The following is a 21,605-nucleotide window of genomic DNA, read 5'->3' on the forward strand; positions in this document are numbered from 1 at the left end:
CACATCTACGTCCACCTGAGGTTTTAAATAAAGCATCGGGTCACTGTCTTACTAGACTAGCGCTAGCTCCGCGTCTCGAAGAAGGCATCAGCCAAACTCCTCACATCGTCCACCGCACTTTTATTCTCTTCGGCGATTTTCCAATCGACTGAGGGAGGACCCCAAGCACAATGGCGTGCTGAAGAAGAGCGGACGGGTTCTCAACCACTACTGCCCAGTGATAGAACAGCCGAGACGCGGCTGCCCCTGTTCCAGCAGCAGTGCTGTCCCTGAAAAAGGAATGACGTAAAGTAAAGCTTCTGGTACGCCGCGAGCCGACTGTGTCTAGCTCCAGCGAGGTCCGCCCCTCGCGCACACACAGGCACACGCACACTCCGCTTGCGCCCTCCCTCACCCACCCCCACCTCTCTCTCTCTCGCTCTCTCTCTCTCTCTCTCTCTCTGCACTTGGCAGCTGGGACCAAGCAGTTGCTAACGCCAGCTAGCGGGGCTACACATGCTCTTACTTCAGATAAGTATCCAATCAGATGTAGGGCTACCGACATCCGCGCCCCGTCTCTCGTGGCCCCTGCGTGTGCCATTGTCCCAAAGGGAAGAGAAAACGCTAATGAAAAAATGTGGTGCCGCTGCCAAAAATCCCAGTCTGTGCAATATCAGGGTTGTGAAAGCCATGCTGTGGCGGCCAAGCAGGTATAAATTTAGAGTAAATGTGTATTTATATTACACGAACTGCGTGACAAAAAACACAGCCCTGCGCATCCGCTGGTTCGGGACGCACAACCCCGCTGCGAGAGCGAGCAACCGCAAATATTTGAGGCATTCAAGTTATTCAGTAAATTCAAGTCGGTCCCCTCGGCTTCACCTAGAAGACAATACAATACTTTTGTGTAGCCTAAAAGTAAAGTGCCCAAAGCTGTTTATTAGGAGTGCATTTGCCGTTTTCTAAAATTGTAGCCATGTTTCTTAGGCGTTCATCGGCAGAACCAGCAATTACGAAGCATGTGTGTCCAAAGGCGAAATAACGGTCTCATAACCGCCAACTGTTTGCCCGGTGAACAGAACGGTGATTTGCTCTGGCCTTCTGGAAATATGCCGGCGACTTTTACAACCAGTCTATTCCCGCATACAATCATTTATTTGTGAGAATTTGCGACATCTTTTCTGATCATTATCGGGTACCCATAAATAAATGGCTAACCAAAAGCCTTAACTAATTAAAAAAAAAAAAACGGTAAGCCGTTAAATGACAATGTGGCTTTTTAGTTTTGAACGCATGGCTTCAGGCTAGTGAAAGTGTTACAACGTTTGCCCTTGTTCCAGCAAAAATAGAGTTGAGCCGATGGTTTATTAAATTTGAGATAAAATGTACTATCGCGCTCACAAATCAGTCAATCTGATTTACAGCCTGAAATGTGGGCTATATGGTTGATCAATACTCTGTCAGATTTTCCACATTCAACAACATTATAGTAAAAAGAACAGTAAGACATCAAAGAGGCGTCGTCTGGTGACCCAGGTTGGTTTTATACGATAGTGTTCACATGCTTTCCTAATAAACATACAGTATGACTTCAGTGTGTGCATGTAGAAGGTACTGATTTACAAATCTGTTCACGACAATTTAGCGAAGGAGAAACGGGTAGTGCGCAGTGCAGCTGTAATGTAGTAACGGTCATTATTCAGGGCAATGAAAAAAGCAGTAAAGGACGTCCATAAAATGGCATGACATTTGCTTAATGTATAAAGACCTGGGAAAATATTCATTTAAAAAAGCAAAGCCGTTTATGTTCATGGTGGGCTGTTGCGCATGGGGGAAATTCAACAACTGGTTGCATATATTTTTACAAAAATAAAATGTTTAAACACTAACCCCCCACGTTCAACGACGAGTCTGCACTCCCCCATTTGGATTTCGGAAATGTACAATCTATGTGACTACTCCATTATCGACAGCCAGCTTGACTGTACTTAAAAAAAAAAAAAAAAAAAGTTTCAGACTCCACCCTTTCCAAGCACGGTCTCCCAGGGCAACTTATATATTCTCTCCTGGAGGGATACTTGCATTTTTCACACTGGGGGAGAAACAGGCTGGGCAGGTCGGCAGCGAGCACAGTTAGCGCTTCACCACTAACACGGAGGCCGCTGAGCGCGTGCATTCGCGCCTGAAGCCGGCGGAGGCACTCAGCCTCAACCCTCACTGGCCAGGAACTGCTCGGGGCTCACCTGTACCCAGGGCAACGTGCGGAAGCCCTTGCGAACAAGCGCATCGATCTACGCACCTGACACGGTCGGAGAGCCACTACCTCGACCTTACCTGGCCCAGGTACGCTGCGGGTGGCTCCACCTGTACCCAAGGGGCAGAAGGTGCCGGAAGGCCCCCTGCGGCGCCCCTAGGGGCCGCGGGACGCGGGTCAGACGACCGCGAGGCTTCGCTAAGGCACAGAACAGGAGCGCGTAACGGCGGCCGACAGAGTTTTTTTGTTTTTTTGGCGGGTTCCGGTAAAAAAAAAAAAAAAAAAAAGGCCATGTTTCTGGGAAAGGGCTGAATGTAACCCTTGTCCTCGTGAGGTTGCCACCTTGGTCCTGAGGCTTATTTGTCTGAAAGAAATCCAAGAAACCCACGTTGTCCTTTACGGTCCGGTCCGGGATGGCCTTTCCAAGTCCTTTTTTCCAACTGCGACGCAGAATCCGATCCCCGTGAACAGGACATTGTTCCTAAACGGCCCCGCCGCTGCCAAGCGCAGTGTTTTCTTTAGCGTCACGAACCAAAGCGCTGCTGTGCGTTCGACTGCGGCGATCTAAACGGACTTGACTGCTCATTCGTTGCTTTTCCAGCACAATTGACCAAGCGAACGAGCTCGACCTTTCCCAGGTAAATACGTCCCTGTAAGGCTCGGTTCACGGTGTTAATGATCGCGGGGCTTGCTCTTGGCAGGAGGACTGTTCAGTACGAGGCTGAGCAAAGTGTGCATGTTGCAGAGGGGAGTGTGCTATGTGTACGCTAGTGTTGACCGTTCTCTCTCAGGCAGTTGTACAGGGGTGCGTGTCCAGGGGCATTGTGGGACACGCGGTCCGCACGTATCGCCTCGCCCCGTTCGCGGACATCTGTTCGCCGGCGTCGGTCGTTAACCCTGGGCTACGTCGGGCTGGGGGAAAAGCTGGCCAGATGGTGAGAAAAAAAAAAGAAGAAGAAGAAAAAAAAAAAACGGCACGCTCTCGAGTAATGGCAGCTGATGCCTGGCTAATTAACGTGCAGCAGTACCCCCAGATATGGCGTCCCTCACACACACCACACACACCCCAGCACTGTGACCTGTGCTGAGAAGGTAGTCTAGGTTGACGAGGAGAAGGAGGAGGAGGAGGAGGAGGAGGGGGCCGGTGAACGCGAACAGCTGACCAATCGCAGGGCTTCGGCGAGGTCATGGTCACAAGCTCAGGGAAGAAAGAGGAGCGCGACAAAGAGGCTCCGCCCCGCCCCACCCCACCCCTACCCCGCCCCGTGCTCTCTCTCTCCTCCCCAGCCTTGCAGGGGACGAACCCCCGCGGTGCTGCCTCCACAGGGGGGCCCCAGACGCCCACATCAGCAGACTCCTCATAGGGCTCTCTGGAGCACCAGCACGTAATGAAACAGAGAGGCACAGAGGCTCACTGCTCTATTAAAACCTAGTCGATATACTATACACCATTATAATACCTACACACACACACAGACACACACTGACACACACACACACATACGCATACACACGCACACACACACACATGCACACACACACATACGCACACACACACACACATACGCACACACACACATACACACACACACGCATACGCACACACACACACACACACACACACCACATCAGTGAAGCACTGGCACAGAGGCACACTGCTCTATTAAAACCTAGTCGATATACTATACGCCATTATCAGTGAAGCACTGGCACGCCACCACATCACACACAGATATCGCACTACTATAGTAAAGTGGGTAGGGAACTAGGGGGTTACAACCCGAAGGTTGCAGGTTTGATTCCCAGGTAGGGCACCACCACCGTACCCTTGAGCCGCATTGAACCTAACCTGAATTGCTCCCAGTGACCCGTCCAGCCGCACGGCTGTATGTAAACACGCTAAAAAAGGGTGTGTGTGTGTGTGTAAGTCACTCTGTATAAGAGTCACTTGGTATACGTGTCCTCAGTAATGTAACTGCGTTGCGCGCGCGTGCTGCTCAATGAAAGCACAGGTGGACGGGCGGCTGCACTCAGATCTGGGGTCACGGCATAGCTGCTGTCACGGGGCGAGAACGAAGTGGGTGCGAGCGGGGGTTGGGGGGGTATAGCTCACCCTATTTTTGGGCCTGGCTCCGTAGCCCAAAGAGAGAGTGTGACCTCTCCCCCCATTTCGACACCCCCCCCCCCCCCCCAGAGCTGCCGGCACTTCCTAGTATGTTACAGAAAACCCTGCTACTCAGACCCCAATCAAAGCACTTTCAGTCAATTACTGTCCTGAGAACCGCTTTAATTACACTCAAAAGAGAGGGAATTAAAAGTCACGAGTTTGATGCACACACAGCCTAATAAAACAATCTAAAGGATCCTGCTGGCTCTATAATGTATTTTTTTTTCCACATATTGAATAGGATTCCTTTGTCTATAAGAGGTTCTGCCCCCCCCACCCCCACCCCCTCCTAATTTATACTCAGACCGTTTGCTCTTTCGAAAAGTTAGCGAAGGTGCGTCTAAATTAAGAATTTGACCTGGTAACAACAGGAAATGACTTGCAAAGCTGTGGACGAAAAAAAAGAGAACTATGATGGCTTCTGTGCCTCACAAACAACAGCTCTCTTATAAGGCTGAGAGCGGAGATGGGATTGGGTGCAGCACTCCAAACTCACGTCGAGCCTCAGATCACGTGACTGGCTCATCTCTCTGACTCTTCAGTCACATGACATACATCACTGGTGGCTCCATATTTGGCCCTGATTGTTTCTGGATTGTTTTTTTGTCATGCAAAGGGAACTTTCTCAATCCCCCAAACTTTTTTAATCCACGGTCTTTTTTTGTCAACTGAATTTTTACAGACAAACCTGGCCAAAACACTACATTACAGGCATTTAGCAGATGCTCTTATCCAGAGCGACTTACACAACTTTTACATAGCATTTTTTACATTGTATCCATTTATACAGCTGGATATATACTGAAGCAATTTCGGTTAAGTGCCTTGCTCAAGGGTACAACGGCAGTGTCCTTACCCGGGAATCGAACCTACGAACTTTCGGTTACAAGCCCAGTTCCTTACCCACTGTGCTACACTCTGTCAAAACATGACATCTGAGGCAGCAGCCAGCCTTATTACTTTATACATTTCAGCTCATTTTAAAGAGTTTGTTTACTGGCTCAGATAAGCTGAAGGAAATTTCACCCTGCTTGCATTTACATCTGAAGCCACACCTGAGTTGTTTTATTTAATCTTCTGTGTATTGAGCCCAGGGTACAGACTCCTGGATGCACAGGGTGAGATCGGGTAAGAGTTCCACACTTTCCAAGGCTCAGTATGTCCAGCTACTACCGCCCCCCCCCCCCCCCAAAATCTCCTCCACCCCCACCCATCCTCATGCCAGGGATCACTGGCCAATCAGCCGGAGGTACTGGAGAGCTCTGGATGGTGTGATGCAGTCAGACAACAAGCTCCATCCTGCCATTAGCACGCTCAGGAACTGCAAACTAGCAACACAAACAGTGATGTGGTAATGGTGACCTTTCAATGGGATTACACTTTTGGGGGGAGAGTTGGGGTGGGGGGGGATGAGGACCATCAGAGGGGTAGGACCATCAGAGGTCACCACCAGAAGACCTGTCACTGTCTTTCCAGCCCCCTGCCTCCTGACCCCCCCTCTATTTTCACATCCACAACCGTGACTCAACACACCAGGCAGAACTCGTGCTCCGGTAACAGAAAGCACAGGTGCTGCCACAAACACGAAAAGAAAGGAGTATGATGAAAAGCACAAATAACAGTTAAATCTGGTGGAAGGAAGAATAGCTGTTGTCAAGTCGATATTCAATTATGAATGTCCATTAATTGAAAAAACCTGAATTTGTTGTATGAGCGGAAAGACTGAGACCATGACCCCGACCCTGCTGCTTGCAGCCTGACTCTACCCCTCAACACAAATGTAAACGATTTGGAAGTGGGGTTTATGGGGCAAAGCCACTGTCTTAGTAGAAAACTTAAAAACTTGCTGGACGCCCCCACCCCCATCACAACCCTGAAACAGTGACTTCACAAGGAAGAGGGAAGTTTCAAATCAGAAAAAAACAAAAGGGGCGTGGGAGGGAGGGGGGGGGGAAATTCCAAAAAACAAAAGGAATATGATAACGGCTGAGTTTTTACAAGCGTGGCAGCCGTGCTACAGTGGGCTATTTTTGTCCTCCTGTGGGCCACTGCTTCCTGGCTTACCGCAGTGGGTCTTGGCGGCGTGGAGAGCCTGGGAGGGGGGGGGGGGGGTAGGGGAGGGGGGGTTCAGATAGACTCGCTGGTGCCTGTCCTGCTCGAGACATGGAGGTGGGCTGAAACACTAAAACCCACAAAAAAAAAAAAAAATTCATCCTGTTGTCATGGTTATTAAACAGAAACGCAAAATGAAGTTGACTTACCACCAAGGCTGGACGACCCCCAAATCCCCCTCCCCCCGTCCCCGCCCCTCCCACCTTCGAAAACATTCCCAAACGCTGGACCGGGGCCAAAAAGCTGAGGGCTGTGGATTTGGAAGCTGACCCTTAATATGACAGCCGTCCATCAATCACCCAAATTTTCCTTTTTTTTTTCCCCGGCATTTTTCCTGGCTGCCGTTCCTAAGCAGCTCTTAATAAGGCGACTGCTTTTACTGAGAACAAATTCCAAGACGAATTGGGTGGGTGGGTGGCGAGGGGGGTGGCATGGGGGTGGTGGTGGTGGGGGGGGTAGAAGGTTCTGGTACAGACTTACACTGCTATACCATAGTGAGAATAGAATGAAAGGACACTTGCAATTAAAAGGTTGTTGAACTGGAATGGGTCAAATGGGTCACATTTTACAGTATATCGCTGAAGGAATACCATTTCTGCCTAGGCAAGAAACATTTTTTAGGGGGGTGGTGCATACATGTTTTTTTGGGGTGGGGGGGTTGGGGGGCATCAGTAAATCCAGTAAATCACATGGAAGCCCTGTCATTTCACTCTGGACACACACACACACACACCTCTCATCCTGACAGGAAATTCTATTTCTATTTACTCCTGCTAGGCAACCACAGCACAACAAGCCAACAGTCCACTGCCGCTGCTGCTGCTGCAGCTCACTAACTGTCCCGGTGTCAGGAAGAGCAGTCAGACTGAGGGAGACTGCAGAGCACAGACGCCATTACATCACAGACCCCATTACATCACCGCTCCGTCTACACACAGGGCACGTGAGCAGACCGCAGGGGTCATCTGAGGTCAAAGCAGGGGCCCGGTGTCACTGAGTTAGGATCACTGAGTTAGCTGGATAACTGCGCTGAGTACAACCTGGAACAACTTTTTATTTTTTTAATTTTTTTTTTTTACTTCAGTCCATGTTCAAGATTTGGGAGGGTTCCAGGTTTCACTCAGTGCAGCGATCCGGCTTTGTGATGCAGTCTCCCCGCTCCCAAGCAAAGGTGAAAACAAGTGGAACACACCAACACCCCCCCCCCCGCCCCCCCGCTGCCATAATACCAAAAACTGGTGGACCCATCACATTCCAGAAATAATAGCTCCACCCATTTTCCGTGTCATAAGGTTGTACTGAGAAAATGGGCGGGGCAGCCAGCATGCTGAGCAGCTCACCACTTCAGAGGCCGCACAACATAATAAAAAAATAATTTGGTCTATAATTTTTTTGGACTAAAAAAAATGCTGTATTCACAATGCCTACAGTAAGACACGAGCCAGGTCTATCCCAGGAGCAGTACTGGCTGAGGCTCACCAGGTAGAACAGAGAAAAACAGCATCGGTGCCATCAGGCACAAATTGAAAATGGCCGACCGTCTCGCTGGATTAAAAAAAAAAATTTTTTTTAAAATGCCGGTGCTATTTTTCACTCCTGGAAGTCTCCGCCACCTCCTCTCCCTGCGAATGCTTCTTGTGTTTCCCAAACCCTGGGCTCCCGGGCGCTGCTGCTCCCTGGCGCTGCTGCTCACGCCCCGTTTTAGCTGCTCCTCCAGCGGGTTTGTTTGGGTCCTCTGTGGTCAACCGTCCCCAGATATTTATGTGCTCGGTCAGGTCAGCCCACGTCCTCGTGTATCGCTTTACGGCGAAGAAATCTGATTCTGTCGGGAACGGCCCGTGTGTGTGTGTGTGTGTGTGTGTGTGTGTGTGTATGTGTGTGTGTGTGTGTGTGCGCGAGTGTGGTGTGTGTGTGTGTATGTGTGTGGTGTGTGTGTGTGTGTGTGTGTGCGAGTGTGGTGTGTGTGTGTGTGTGTGTGTGTGTGTGTGTGTGCGAGTGTGGTGTGTGTGTGCGTATGTATGTGTGTGTGGTGTGTCTGTGGTGTGTGCTAGATTACGCATTTATTTAGCATTATATGTTTAATAACCAGACATTTTGGTGTGTTGTTACTCTTCACATCCTCTGTCCCTCTCTCCCTCCCTCCCTCCCTCCTTCTCTCCCTCCCTCCCTCCCTCCCTCTCTCCCTCTCTCTCTCTCTCCCCCCTTCTCTCCATCCTCAGACGGTTAGTGCGGTTGGTGTGCTGAGCGTGGCACAGGATCCAGGGACGCGTCTGGCAACACAAAAGCTTCCCGGGGGCTTGATGCAGGGTCGTGGGTGGGGGGGAGGGGGCGGGGTGGATGGAGCGTGCCTGTTTGGGTGGGGTACGAGGGGTGGGGGGGGCACTGTGGCGTGTGCGAGCGTGCCAGTGTCTGGGTCTCGCTCACCCAGCCCGTCGCCCTGGCGACCCTGTCCTCCCACGCCTCTCTCTCCCCCCCGCCCGCCACATTCCGTCCACGTCCCCTCCAGACGGGTCACCCCTCTCCGCTGCTTACCTTTAAAATGAATCATCCTCTCACTTAATCACCCACACTACAGCACAGCCCAGCGCTCTGCTTCTCTTAGTGACATTAAAATGCTCATCCCAAAACAAAACTGAAACAAGGACACACAGACAGACCAGGCATCCCAAACTCCACTGTGTCTGCTGCCCCAGTCCCAGAGGACCGCAGTGTCTGCTGGTTTAACTCCAGTCCTGGAGGGCATCAGCGTCTGCAGGTTTAACTCCAGTCCTGGAGGGCCGCAGTGTCTGCAGGTTTAACTCCAGTCCTGGAGGGCCGCAGTGTCTGCAGGTTTAACTCCAGTCCTGGAGGAGCCACAGTGTCTGCAGGTTTAACTCCAGTCCTGGAGGGCCGCAGTGTCTGCAGGTTTAACTCCAGTCCCGGAGGGCCGCAGTGTCTGCAGGTTTAACTCCAGTCCTGGAGGGCCGCAGTGTCTGCAGGTTTAACTCCAGTCCTGGAGGGCCACAGTGTCTGCAGGTTTAACTCCAGTCCTGGAGGGCCGCAGGTCTGCAGGTTTAACTCCAGTCCTGGAGGGCCGCAGTGTCTGCAGGTTTAACTCCAGTCCTGGATGGCTGCAGTGTCTGCAGGTTTAACTCCAGTCCTGGAGGGCCGCAGTGTCTGCAGGTTTAACTCCAGTCTGGAGGGCCGCAGTGTCTGCAGGTTTAACTCCAGTCCTGGAGGGCCGCAGTGTCTGCAGGTTTAACTCCAGTCCTGGAGGGCCGCAGTGTCTGCAGGTTTAACTCCAGTCCTGGAAGGCCGCAGTGTCTGCAGGTTTAACTCCAGTCCTGGAGGGCCGCAGTGTCTGCAGGTTTAACTCCAGTCCTGCAGGCTCTGTAGGCAGTCAGTGACTCAAATTAAGCACTTAGGTACTGAAACACACACTGAAAACCAGCAGACGCTGCAGTCCGACAGTCTTTGAGACCCTTGTTCTAAATCCAGGCAGTGACACAGAGAGCATAAACCAAAAAAAAACAAAACAAAAACTAGTCAAAACAAAATGATTTGCTCATGGTGTGTTCGCTTCTGAATCTTCCATCCCCTCTCTCTCCCCTCTGCCCCCCGCCCCCAGTGAGGAGCCTGAACTTCACAGAGAACTCTGCCCTCAGGCTCTCTCTCTCCCTCTCCCTCTCCCTCTCTCTCCCTTTCTGTTCTCTTGTTTTAGGGCCTTCTGGAACAGAGGAAGTAAAAGGCTTCGGACTGCACAGCTGTTACCGGAGCTTTGCCCCCCCCCCCCAACCCCCCAGCCCCCCCTCCCCAAAACCGCCCACCACCCACCCTCCCATCACCCCGGCAACAGAGAACAATAAAGTCAGCGAACATGTCCAGCATCACCCCCCCCACACACCCATATCTACAACCTCCCCCCCACCGTCCCCCCCACACCCCTGTGCCCTTAGCCCCCTCCCACTCCCCCCCCCCACCCGCCCCCCCCCCATCCACTCCACCCTACACACAAACACCAAGTCCTTTGTCTGCAGTTTTGCTGGTTATGTGTGCATTCCAAAAAAAAGAGTGGAAAAGAGAGACTGACAGAGGAAGAAATGAACATGACTCTCATACCCCTATCTATCAGCGAGCCGTCCAACCCCGCCACACACCGCTGCTTTAAAAAACACCCCTCAACGCCCTTATTGTTCTACTGCAGCACCACCAAAGTGTTAATATACACACTTTTATTTTACACACCGACATTAAAATACAGACAAGCGTAGCTGCCGTTTGCTGTACGCTCTGGAACTACACTGGTGTTGATGGAAAATTTTCAACAATCAACGCATAAGAGATTAGGATTACATGAGAACTAAAAATGCACCAGTCCCATAGGCATAAGAGATTTTTCTACAGGCGCTGTCCAAATTCTGCAGCGACTACTCTCCTGATTAATCAGGAAATACTGAATTTCTGCTCTTGATTCTCTCAGAAACCAGGCTGCTAGTATTTGGCTTTATTAATGAAAAAAGACGATGTCAGTATTTCCTGATTATCCTTCCTCTTGATTGGGGGGGGGGGGGGGGGGGGGGGTGAGTGAGAGCGGGAACAGGAGCGGGAACAGGAGCAGCAGCTGTTAGCAGGAGAGGGAGCAGGGAGAGGAGTGGGAACAGGAGCAGCAGCTGGTAGTGGGAGTGGGAACAGGAGCGGGAACTGGAGCGGGAACAGGAGCGGGAACATGAGCAGCAGCTGTTAGCAGGAACAGGAGCGGGAACAGGAGCGGGAACATGAGCAGCAGCTGTTAGCAGGAACAGGAGCGGGAACATGAGCGGGAAAAGGAGCGGGAACATGAGCAGCAGAGCTGGCAGCGCAGGCGGCCCAGTCTAACGTTCCGGGACGAACAGCAGGCGGCTCAGTGAACGACCCCCCACCCCCCCATTTCCATAACCGCCGTGAACTCCTCCATTTCCAGTGACACAAACAGGACAGACGGGGTGTCCCGCTGCTCCCCCCCCCCCCCACCCCAACCCAAAACACACCACGTGGCCACGGGTGCTTCCCGTTCAAGCAGGGGCTCAGACAATGGGACAGCGACGGTGTCGCCAAGCGGGGCGAGACCGTTTCATGTGATCAGACAAACCCCCCCCGTCCCCCCGTCCCCCCCCCCAAATCTGCCCGTGACCGGGACAATCTGGACCACTGCCGCCACACGTTCTCCAGGCAACTGCAGATCCAGTCACTCTGTCCCACCCCAACAGAGAAACACAGAGAACAGACCCCCCCAACACGAAATACTTACAGAACACGCTCCACCCGACACTAATTATATATAGAACATGTCCCCCTCACACACACACTAATTACTTTTAGAACACGTCCCCAACACCCTAATCATATTATACTGAACATATTTCATGTTTTTCAAACAAAAAAAAAACAGTGTGTTCAACAGTGACAAAAAAAGAAAAAGAAAAGCAAGTTAGTAAAAATAAAAATTAAAAAGTCACCAGTGAGTGGCCTTTCTCCTGCTGAACAGAAATAGACAGTCACTGTGTTAAAATCGCGGCCTGAATGCTGCCGTTCAGGAGTCAGTTTATGGCCGTGTGATAATAGACAGCTTTATGATAAGGGTGGAGTGGCGTTTACTGCACTCCATTGATATAATTGGGGAAGGGGGGGGGGGGGGGTTTGGGGTGGGGGGGGGGGGCGTGCGGAGCGCGCCAGGCTCTGAAGAATGCGCCCTTTCTCCTAGGGCCCGGTCGCTGGCTCAGAGGGCCTCTGTTCGGCCAGGCTGGCACGCGTGCCCATTGCAGAGCGGGCACGGCCCCAGCGGTGCCCCCGCCAACCTCTGTTACGCCAGGGAGCCCAGATGTCCACGAGCGGGACCGGCCGACGGGCACAGACTGCCGGGAAGGCCGGCTAGCGGGGTGAGGGGGGGTTAGGGTTTGGGGAGGGGGGGGGGTTGGGGTGCACTGGGGGCCCTCTCCATGCCAGAGGACAGCCAGGCAGCGCAGCCTGGCGCTGGGTCTGTGCCCAGGGCGTTGGGCCCTACCGCCCCCAGGTAGCCACACGCGCTCCCTTAACCGTGTCTACCCTTTCAGCGCGCCCTTAGCTAGCATGCTAGCGTCCTCTCGAACCGTTATTAACACACACACACACACACACACACACAGCGTGGACTCCGACCCTGAGAGACATTTAGGCCAGCTTTTTTTTCTTCTTCCCTTTTCTCCCTTTTATTTTTTTATCATTTCTGGGTGTAAGTAATCGAAGGGACCCGATCTCGAGGGGGGGGGGGTGAAACGCGTGAGACGCGCGGCGCGAGCCCCCGGCTGCACGAACCACAGATCCGCTAACCGCGTCTGCACACCGCGCGCGGGGCGGCCGCTACGCTTAGCCGCTACGCTCAGCGTCCGGCGGGCTACGGGGGAGACGGGCTAGAGCGCCGCTGCACGCGTGGGAATCACGTACGGTGATGCAGCCGCAGAGAGAGAGAGGGAGAGAGGGAGAGAGGGAGAGAGGGGAGAGAGAGAGGGAATGAGAGAGAGAGAGGGAGAGAGGAAGGTAGAGAGAGAGGGGAAAGAGGGAGAGAGAGAGAGGAAGGGAGGGAGAGATAAAGGAAAAGGGAAAGGGGAGAGAGAATGAGAGGGAGAGAGGAGAGAGAGAGAGAAGGAGAGAGAGGGGGAATGAGAGAGGGAGAGAGAGAAGGAGAGAGAGGGAGAGAGCGGGGGGAGGGAGAGAGAGAGAGCGAGGGAGAGAGAGAGAGGGAGAATGAGAGAGGGAGAGAGAGAAGGAGAGAGAGAGAGAGAGAGAGACAGGGAGGAGAGAAGGAGAGAGAGAGAGGGAATAAGAGAGAGGGAGAGAGAGAGAGAGAGAGAGGGAGCTGCAATAAAGGAGACAAGGAGGTGGACACACTACTACTAAAGTCATGCTGGTTCCGAAGCATTACTCAGACCAGTGGTTGAGTAGCGCATGCAAACACACGTTAGCACGATGTGTAGCTCGCATGCCTTCCCTTTACTGCCGTGATTGAGCATTTGTAATTGTACTGATGTACGCTGCCACCAAACAGGAAGTCTTATTTTTGGCGTTATTGATTTGTGCAAATACAAGCCGTCTCCGTCTCTACAACCGCTTTCAGTGTAGTCATGCAAAACCCTCATGCAAGCGACCTCGATGAACACGTTAAACAGAATAAATTTTCACTTGTTTTAACGAGAGAAAACAGGACCGCGGCGTTCATCGTCGAACAAAATGGCGGTAGCACCTCCCTGCGTAACCTCCGGCAGATCGATACGCCGAAGCGGTGAGATCACAGTTTATTCTTAGCAGCGAACGTCTCAGAGTCCTGCGAGCGTTCGTCTGTGGAGCAGGGACGTGTGCTGTGGGAAAGTCCGAGTCCGGGTGTTAGCCACCGCTGCTGTGCTCTCAAGCAGTCAATCTGACACGCGGTATGACACACCATAACCAGCAGTACAAATGAAAACTATTTAAACATGTACACCGCGCAGGTTCCCATTGAAGAAGACATTCGCTAAAATGAATTAATTATAAATCACTCCAAATACATCAACAATAAATCCACATGTGTAAATCGAAATCCATTAATTTCCTCCAAACCATTTGCACAAACTGTAAACTGTACCAGTTTGAATAGTTTATGTACTTATTTAGAACAAAATTTGTTTTCCGTTTTGCTTTACGTAAATATTACCGTTCCAGCCTACTGAGATGGTACAGAACGAAAATTAGCCTCTGATGCAACTTCTTGTTTGTGCCTCACAGAGAGGTTGATGTCACTTCCCACACAGGAAGAAGAAGAAGAAGAAGAGGAAAAAAGAAGTCCCCAGCAGGATTCACCTAAAAGCCCAGCGTGTGTCGTAGAGACCTTGTGACCAGCGTCACTTGACCAGGCCGCAGTAATAAACCCCGTACAGCTGCACGCCAGACGCGTGAGCGTAGAGGTCTGGGAATAACACTGCCGCTGCCGCCAGGCTACACACGCGGGTCATTCAGGAGCGGCAACGAGGCCGACGAGCGGGGAGCCCAAACCCGTGTGCCCCAACACAGCCGGCTCTGCCGATCCTTAAGGGCAGAGAGAGCGAGAGAGGGAGAGAGAGAGAGAGAGAGAGAGAGGGAGACGGAGAGGGAGAGAGGGAGAGAGAGAGAGAGAGAGAGAGGGAGAGAGAGAGAGAGAGAGAGAGAGAGAGAAGAGAGGGAGAGAGAGAGCGAGAGAGAGAGACGTTATTTTTGCGTAATGACTCCAGTACTGCCTCTTATCAGATTAACCTTTGTCCTCATCACCTCCTTTTACACGCCGTGTCAGGTGAAAAAAAAAAAAAACCTACTCGGAAGACCTGAAGACTGAAGTGAGCAATAATTAATGATTAATTCCATTCAGGATGACACGGTTGCGTGACTTAACCACGCCTACGGTGACAAGGCACTTGGCCCAGGTGTGCAGGCGTGCAGGTGTGAGAGGTCTTTACCTGCCGTTCCCCTCACATGTCACGGACCCGGAAGTCCAGAGCCACTGCGGTGTCATTAACTTTTTTCCATAAAGAAAACCCCCCCAAAAAAAGGGGTTCCATCGTACCCAAAGGGGGTTCTATCGTATGTTTCAGTCGATCCAGCCAGGGGAAGACAGACGAGTTACTCTCAGCCCATGTTAGCCTCCTTTCCACTGTGGGCCAAAAAGCCCAGGAACTCAAGCCTAGTACTGCCTTGGGGGTCTGGTTCCTGTGGAATTTCCACTGGGGATTCAGCCAGGCTGTAGTAGCCCGGCACAGTGAAAAGGGCCCTAAAAAAGAATTTTATGTCCCCTGCCTTAACAAGACCAGGTTAAAACCTAGTATATGGCTGGACCGAACCGGCCGACGTCACAGACATGCGCGGTGTAACTTTATCACTCAGTCAGTCAGTCAGTCAGTCAGTCAGTCAGTCAGTCACAGACATTCGCGTTTGTAGGGCTGGCCCCGCTGTTGCGGTCCAGCCAAAAATCAGCAAGCTATTCAGACCAACGAAAACCCAGGTGTGGCAAGTTAACAGTGTAATCAAACGCTTTAGCTGAGCGATTAATTGGCGAGTAGCACAGAAAAGCAGCAGAAAAGCCTTGGCGTTCTGGGTCCAGAGCTGGCCTCCCCTCCCACCCCCACCCCCCCACCCCCCAACCCGATTTATGGTCCAGCCAGGCCCCTCCCCCACTCAGCACCACCTGACCAGCAGCTGCAGCCGCACCCCCACACTCCAAACTCTGACCTCCACACCCTCCCACCAGGGTCACACCGTTAACCCTTTGAGGTGTAATATCATAAATGTGTGATTAGAATGTTCTTAACTGAACATTCTAACGCTGATGTAACGATCGCTACTGGCAATCGAAAGCAACAGAAGTTCAACAGAGTTCTAGAACACTGACTTAGAATTTTGAAAAAAAAACAACAACAACAAAAAAATAATAATGTTCAGTTAAGAACGTTCTAATTACATATTTTAAACATTAAAAGAAAGTGCTAAAGCTTGGGAACCAGTACATTCGACAGTGTACACGCACACACACACACATACATACATACATACACACATACATGTCTGCATACAGTACATAGTTTGAGCTGTATGTGCATATGTGTGTGTGCGTGCATGCAATGGGGGTGGAGGTTTCAAAGACACATATGTGTTGGGCATGGCTAATCATACTGAATTACTGCATCTTTCTCTCCCTCTCTCTGAACCCAGAATGGCTTTAAAAACCTATTGTTTAGGCCCTGTCTGTTCCCACCCCCTATATTTTATCTTTATTTCTTCTCTTCCCCCCTTTTCCCCCCTTTCTTTCTTCCCTTCTGCCTTCTTTTCCTCTCTTTTGTTTTTCCTTCTGTATTATTCTTCCAAAAAGTCGATAGAATTTCTGCATTTTCACTCAAAATTGACACAATTTTAGTTAAACTCCACGTAGAAGTATGAAATGCTGTGCATCACTCAACCTGTCATGCACTCCGGTCCTGGTATATCTCTCAGACCTGGTCCCTGAATAAGCCCTTAGTACCACTGTTCCACTGCTCCTGATTACCAACTGTTCAGCTGGAAAGCCTAGTGGTTGTCCGTTAAAGATGCTATGTGACATCACAAGATGTCGTGAGAGAATGTTCCGGAAGGGTAGAGACAGGTTGAGGTTAGCCTGAGGTAATGTAAGTGTACGTTAAGGAGACGTGGGACTAAGAGGTTAGCACAACTGCGGAGTGCACATGCACGCACACACACAGGCGTACATACGCGCGCGTACACGCACACGCGCACGCACTGTACATCATGTGAAGTGTAACCCATCCGGGTCACGGCCGACAGGATCACCGCACACCCCAAGTTCAGCCCGCAGCTGCAGGACGGATTTCAGGCTTCCTCCACCTCCACCTCCACCCACAATCCTCTGCTCCACGGGAATTGCCCACGCTGGAGCTGCCAGACGCTTCCTGTCTTCCGTTTCCTGTCTGCTTCCCCCGCCACCCCTCCCCTCCCCCCTGGCTCTACCTGCTCCGCCTAAGCCTGTGGCCCACGTACACCAAAAAAAAACAAAAAAAAAGAGGCTTCCGATCTCACGGATCTGGTGGGAATGTCACGGGAAGGCGGGGGGGGGGGGAATTCCAGGGAAGGGGCGGAATAATGAGGCTCGGAAGTGGGCCGAGGGAGACGAGTCTGATGCAACACGGAGCAAGCAGGCGATCGGCCGCCGCGCTCCCGCGCCACGCCACCGGGGGGCGCTCTCTGATGCCGCCACCTGCTGACAGCCTGTCATTCCCGCTGCAGACAGTGTGTAATTAAACCCTGAACCTTCCAGTGCAGACACAGAGACTGGGAAAGAGACGGCTAAACAGAGAAGAAGAGCTGTGGGATTCATTGTGTGTGTGTTGCTGTGGTGTGCGCATGTGTGTGTGTGTGTGTGCATGTGTGAGTAGGTATCCGTGTCTGTGTGTGTATCCGTGCTCGCATGCGTGTCTACGAGTAGGTGTGTGTGTGTGTGTGTGTGTGTGCATACGTGAGTAGGGATAAGTGTGTGTGTGTTCTGAGTGTGTGATGTGTGTGTGAGTTAGTGAGTGCATGTGTGTGTGTGTGTGTGTGTGCGTGTGTGTGTGTCTGTCTGCTTTTTACAGTCTGTGAGTATTCCTGGAGGACCAGGGAAAAAGAACAGAGCCTCACTCCAAGGCATCAGCCTCCGCCTCGCTCTCCTTGTTCTCTCCCCCTCCCGCCCCCCCAGTAAAAAGGTGGCTGTGTGAAATATTAATGCACCTACAGAGGGACCAGAGCTGAGCTGTAAGCTCGAGGAGGAGTACTGGCATGCAGACGCTCCAACACCGTGGCATAGACACCTGATCTGCTCTCTCTCCTTATCTCTCTCTTTCTCTCCCTCTCTCCCACTCTCTCTCTCTTTCTCTCCCTCTCTCCCTCTTTCTCTCCCTCTCCCCTTCTCTCCCATTCTCTCTCTCTTTCTCTCCCTCTCTCCCTCTCTCTCTCTCTCTCTGTTGTGAGCTCTGTGCTGCAAGCTCTGTGTTTACTGCTCTGTGCTGTGAGATGGAATAAGAGAGATGCAGAGAGAGAGAATAAGAGAGAGAGGCAGAGAGAGGGAATAAGAGAGAGATGTAGAGAGAGGGAATAAGAAAGAGAGGCAGAGAGAGGGAATAAGAGAGAGATGTAGAGAGAGTGAATAAGAGAGAGAGAGGCAGAGAGAGAGGGAATAAGAGAGAGCGGCAGAGAGAGGGAATAAGAGAGAGAGGTAGAGAGAGTGAATAAGAGAGAGAGGCAGAGAGAGAGGGAATAAGAGAGAGAGGCAGAGAGAGGGAATAAGAGAGATAGACAGAGACAGGACTTCCATCCATAAGTGCAGGTCAGACTCAGGTTAAGTGTTGTGGGAGCCACAGCTCCCCTGAACAGTGTGTGATTCAGCCTGAGCACGCGGACACAGTCACGAGCGCACGGACACAGTCACGAGCGCACGGGCACAGTCACGAGCGCACGGGCACAGTCACAAGCGCACGGGCACAGTCACGAGCGCACGGGCACAGTCACGAGCGCACGGGCACAGTCACAGTCACGAGCGCACGGGCACAGTCACGAGTGCACGGGCACAGTCACAAGCGGACAGGCACAATCACGAGCAAGACAGGGACCTGGGCTTGTGAGCAATAGGTTGCAGGTTTGATTCCCAGGTAGGACACTGCCGTTGCACCCTTGAGCAAAGCCCTTAACCTGAATTGTTTCAGTATATATCCAGCTGTAAACGATCAATATGTAAAAACACTAAAGTTCTACAAGTTGCTCTGGATGATTGTCTTCTAAACGGCAGTAACACAATGCAAGTGGAAATGAAAATGGCCGCCGCGGAACTGAGTGTCTAGATGCTGAATAACACATTCCTCCTCGGGATGCCACGATAATTGGGCAGTGGACTAGAGAAGGCTGGAAGATTCGGACTTACGTTCAACTTGAAGATGTATTGGGGTTAGATAGCCTATACCTCCAGCTTTCCACACAGTTTTAAAAACCCTGTGGTGTGGCGCTACGTCATTCAGTTAAGAAAAGAAAAAAGTTCACTTTTGGCTCATGCAGAAAACAGAAGACACCCTTATTTTTTTTTAACCAAAAATATATTTCAGGGAACCTCAATATGCAATTTTTCAACAATTTCAGTGAATCTCAATCTGTAATTTTTTCAGGCAATTTATAAAATTTCAGGCCCTTAACACTAACATGGGCATTGAACAAAAACTGCGCGGTTGTTTATGGAACCTGTAGAGACATGAATTAGTTTTTATAGCTGAATAAGGCACAGAAGGGATTTTTTTATCTTGTGTAACGGTACATGCGATGTGTTTATATGAGGATTGCACAGTATGGCATTAGCAGGTCAGCTAGCATAGCTCACCTGATTACAGAGAGCCTTTCCAACCTGGCAAAGATGGCAGTCAAGTCCAAGAGTCCAAAGCATGAGTAGCTCTGGTGTATGTATGTGTGTGCGTGTGTGTGTGTGTGTGTGTGAGTGTGAGTGTGTGTCCCTGTGTGTGTGCATGTGTGTGTGTGCGTGCTTGAGCGGATGTGTCTGTTTGTCTTTTACAGTCTGTGAGCATTCCAGGTGACTCTGCATGTACCCTCACAAGTCATCAAATATTAAGTGGTACATCTAATACTGTAGTGTGTCTTTAGTTGTGTGTGTGTGTGTGTGTGTGTGTGTGTGTGTATGTGTGTGTGTGTGTGTGTGTGTGTGTGTGTGTGTGTGTGCGTGCGTGGTGCGTGCGTGCGTGCGTGCGTGCGTGTGTGTGTGTTCAGCTTGAAAAAGACTAGAAAACAGTCCTGAAAATAGAACTGGAGAGAATAAAAGCACACAGTTGTTGGCGCACTAAACAAGATGCCCTAAATAGTAGCTTTCCCCCAAAAGCTGGCCTCTTAAACATTAGCTCCCAGACTGTAAAAACCAGCAGCTGCGTCTTTGCTGACCCACTTTATCGGCAGTTCAGGTGTACCTCCCGCGGAACACCCAGGACCCTGGAACACTGGAGGAAGCCGGACAGAACCGCCCAGGTGAGACACGGAACACGCGAAATACAGGTCTCCTGCCACAGGTGTCACGGTCTTTGCAGGACTGCTTCCTCCATCACCCTCAAGTTGGGTAAATTTAAAAAATTTAAAAAATATGGAGACAAATGCATTATAAATTTAACACGGGCCGGGGGGGGACGGGCTGGGGGTGTGCAGTACAAAGACAATGCACCGGAAGGTTCATTAGGGAGGGGGGAGTCTGGATCCACCAAAACGCAAGCCGCCATTTTTGGACACGCGAGTGCATGACACGTACAGCCGCGGCCAATCAGGGGAGACGTGGCTCAGCGTAGCACACGGTCAAATCGTCGGGACGACGCGCACGAGCCAATGGGGACCAGGCCACCGACCGCCCGCCACCTCTCGTAACCGCTCGACACGACCGCCGCGACTGTCCCGTTGCGATTGCTAACCCCAACGCGAGGCCAGATCTGACGCTTTGGTCGCCGTTTTAATTTAAAATGGAGGCGATGTCACCCAAGAAACAGCAAGCACAGCATGCTAAAAGAGCTGTTTACAAACACACTGACAGAGCTGAGTAATGGGGTTCATTACCGAGGAGTCCACGCTTATTGAGAATCACCCAGGGACCTGTTTCCTTACCCCTTACCCCTGACCGCCCCCCCCTCCCCCTCCCTGGGCTAATTTGAGTGTGCTCTGCCATGTCTGAAAACTCACAGGGGGTTGGGGGGCTGGGGAGGGTAGGAATCATCTTGACCGCTTAAAATTGGACAAAATTAACCAGAAGCTGATGAATTGATTTATGTATACGACAACAAGAGCAATCCAGGACGTGCTATGAAACTGTATTTTGCGAATACAGAAAAGAGCTCCACGTTCATGTTTAAAAATCAGCAATGTGGCACAGTGTCAAAACCTATAAATATCTATATGGACAGATAATGCATAGAAATGGTGAGCCTGTAAGTCACCTTGGATACGGGTGGTTGGCAGGCAAATAAAAATTGTCTTTAGGGCATTTTCTTTATTAATATCTGAAGTGTGCACACACTTCGCAGAGAGTTTTGCACACACAACTTCATATGCATGGTGGTGCATATATCTGGTTTATTTAAACAATTCAGTCTAAATAAAGCATATATATGGCAGCAAGATTTTTTTACATTTTCAGATACTGCAACAGTGGCAACCTATTGCGTTTTTTATCATTTTGGAAGTCTTAATTTAGACACCATCTCCTTGCCATAGCATCACACACACACACACACACACAGCCTTAATCTGGATTAACTGCTAAATTAGAAGTGCCTGTCTAATCCTGCATCGACGGGGCCCGGCCAAAAGCATTGGCAATAGCCCGTGCCTGCACCTGTGGGAGAGGGGGGCGGGGCTTGGGCCGGCAGGGGGCGGGGCTTGTGGAGCGGGGGGATGCTCTAAGCACTGGCAGGGAAGTTGGCGAAAGCCGATTCAGTGTGTCTTGGGCCCGTGGTAAAGGCATGTTGGGTTACACCCCGCCAATATTTCTCCACACAGACAGGTAGACCCGAGGCACAGTGGAGTCAGAGCCACCTCGCACTG

At 51.2% G+C, this 21,605-nt stretch overlaps 1 protein-coding gene across 2 annotated transcripts in view; it reads right to left on the bottom strand.

Moving 5' to 3' along the window:
* Positions 1-21,605, bottom strand: part of LOC135244291 (SERTA domain-containing protein 2-like) — a 42,264-nt gene that overhangs the window by 18,952 nt on the left and 1,707 nt on the right. The window contains exon 1 of one of the 2 annotated variants that reach the window (XM_064316592.1): positions 1-381. The exons of the other annotated variant lie outside the window; for it this stretch is intronic. The gene's annotated coding sequence lies outside the window, so the exon portion shown is untranslated. Of the gene's footprint in view, positions 382-21,605 lie in introns of those variants that run through there. 2 annotated transcript variants of the gene reach the window in all.

This window comes from Anguilla rostrata, chromosome 2, assembly GCF_018555375.3.
Source record: "Anguilla rostrata isolate EN2019 chromosome 2, ASM1855537v3, whole genome shotgun sequence".
NCBI classification, from domain to species: domain Eukaryota; kingdom Metazoa; phylum Chordata; class Actinopteri; order Anguilliformes; family Anguillidae; genus Anguilla; species Anguilla rostrata.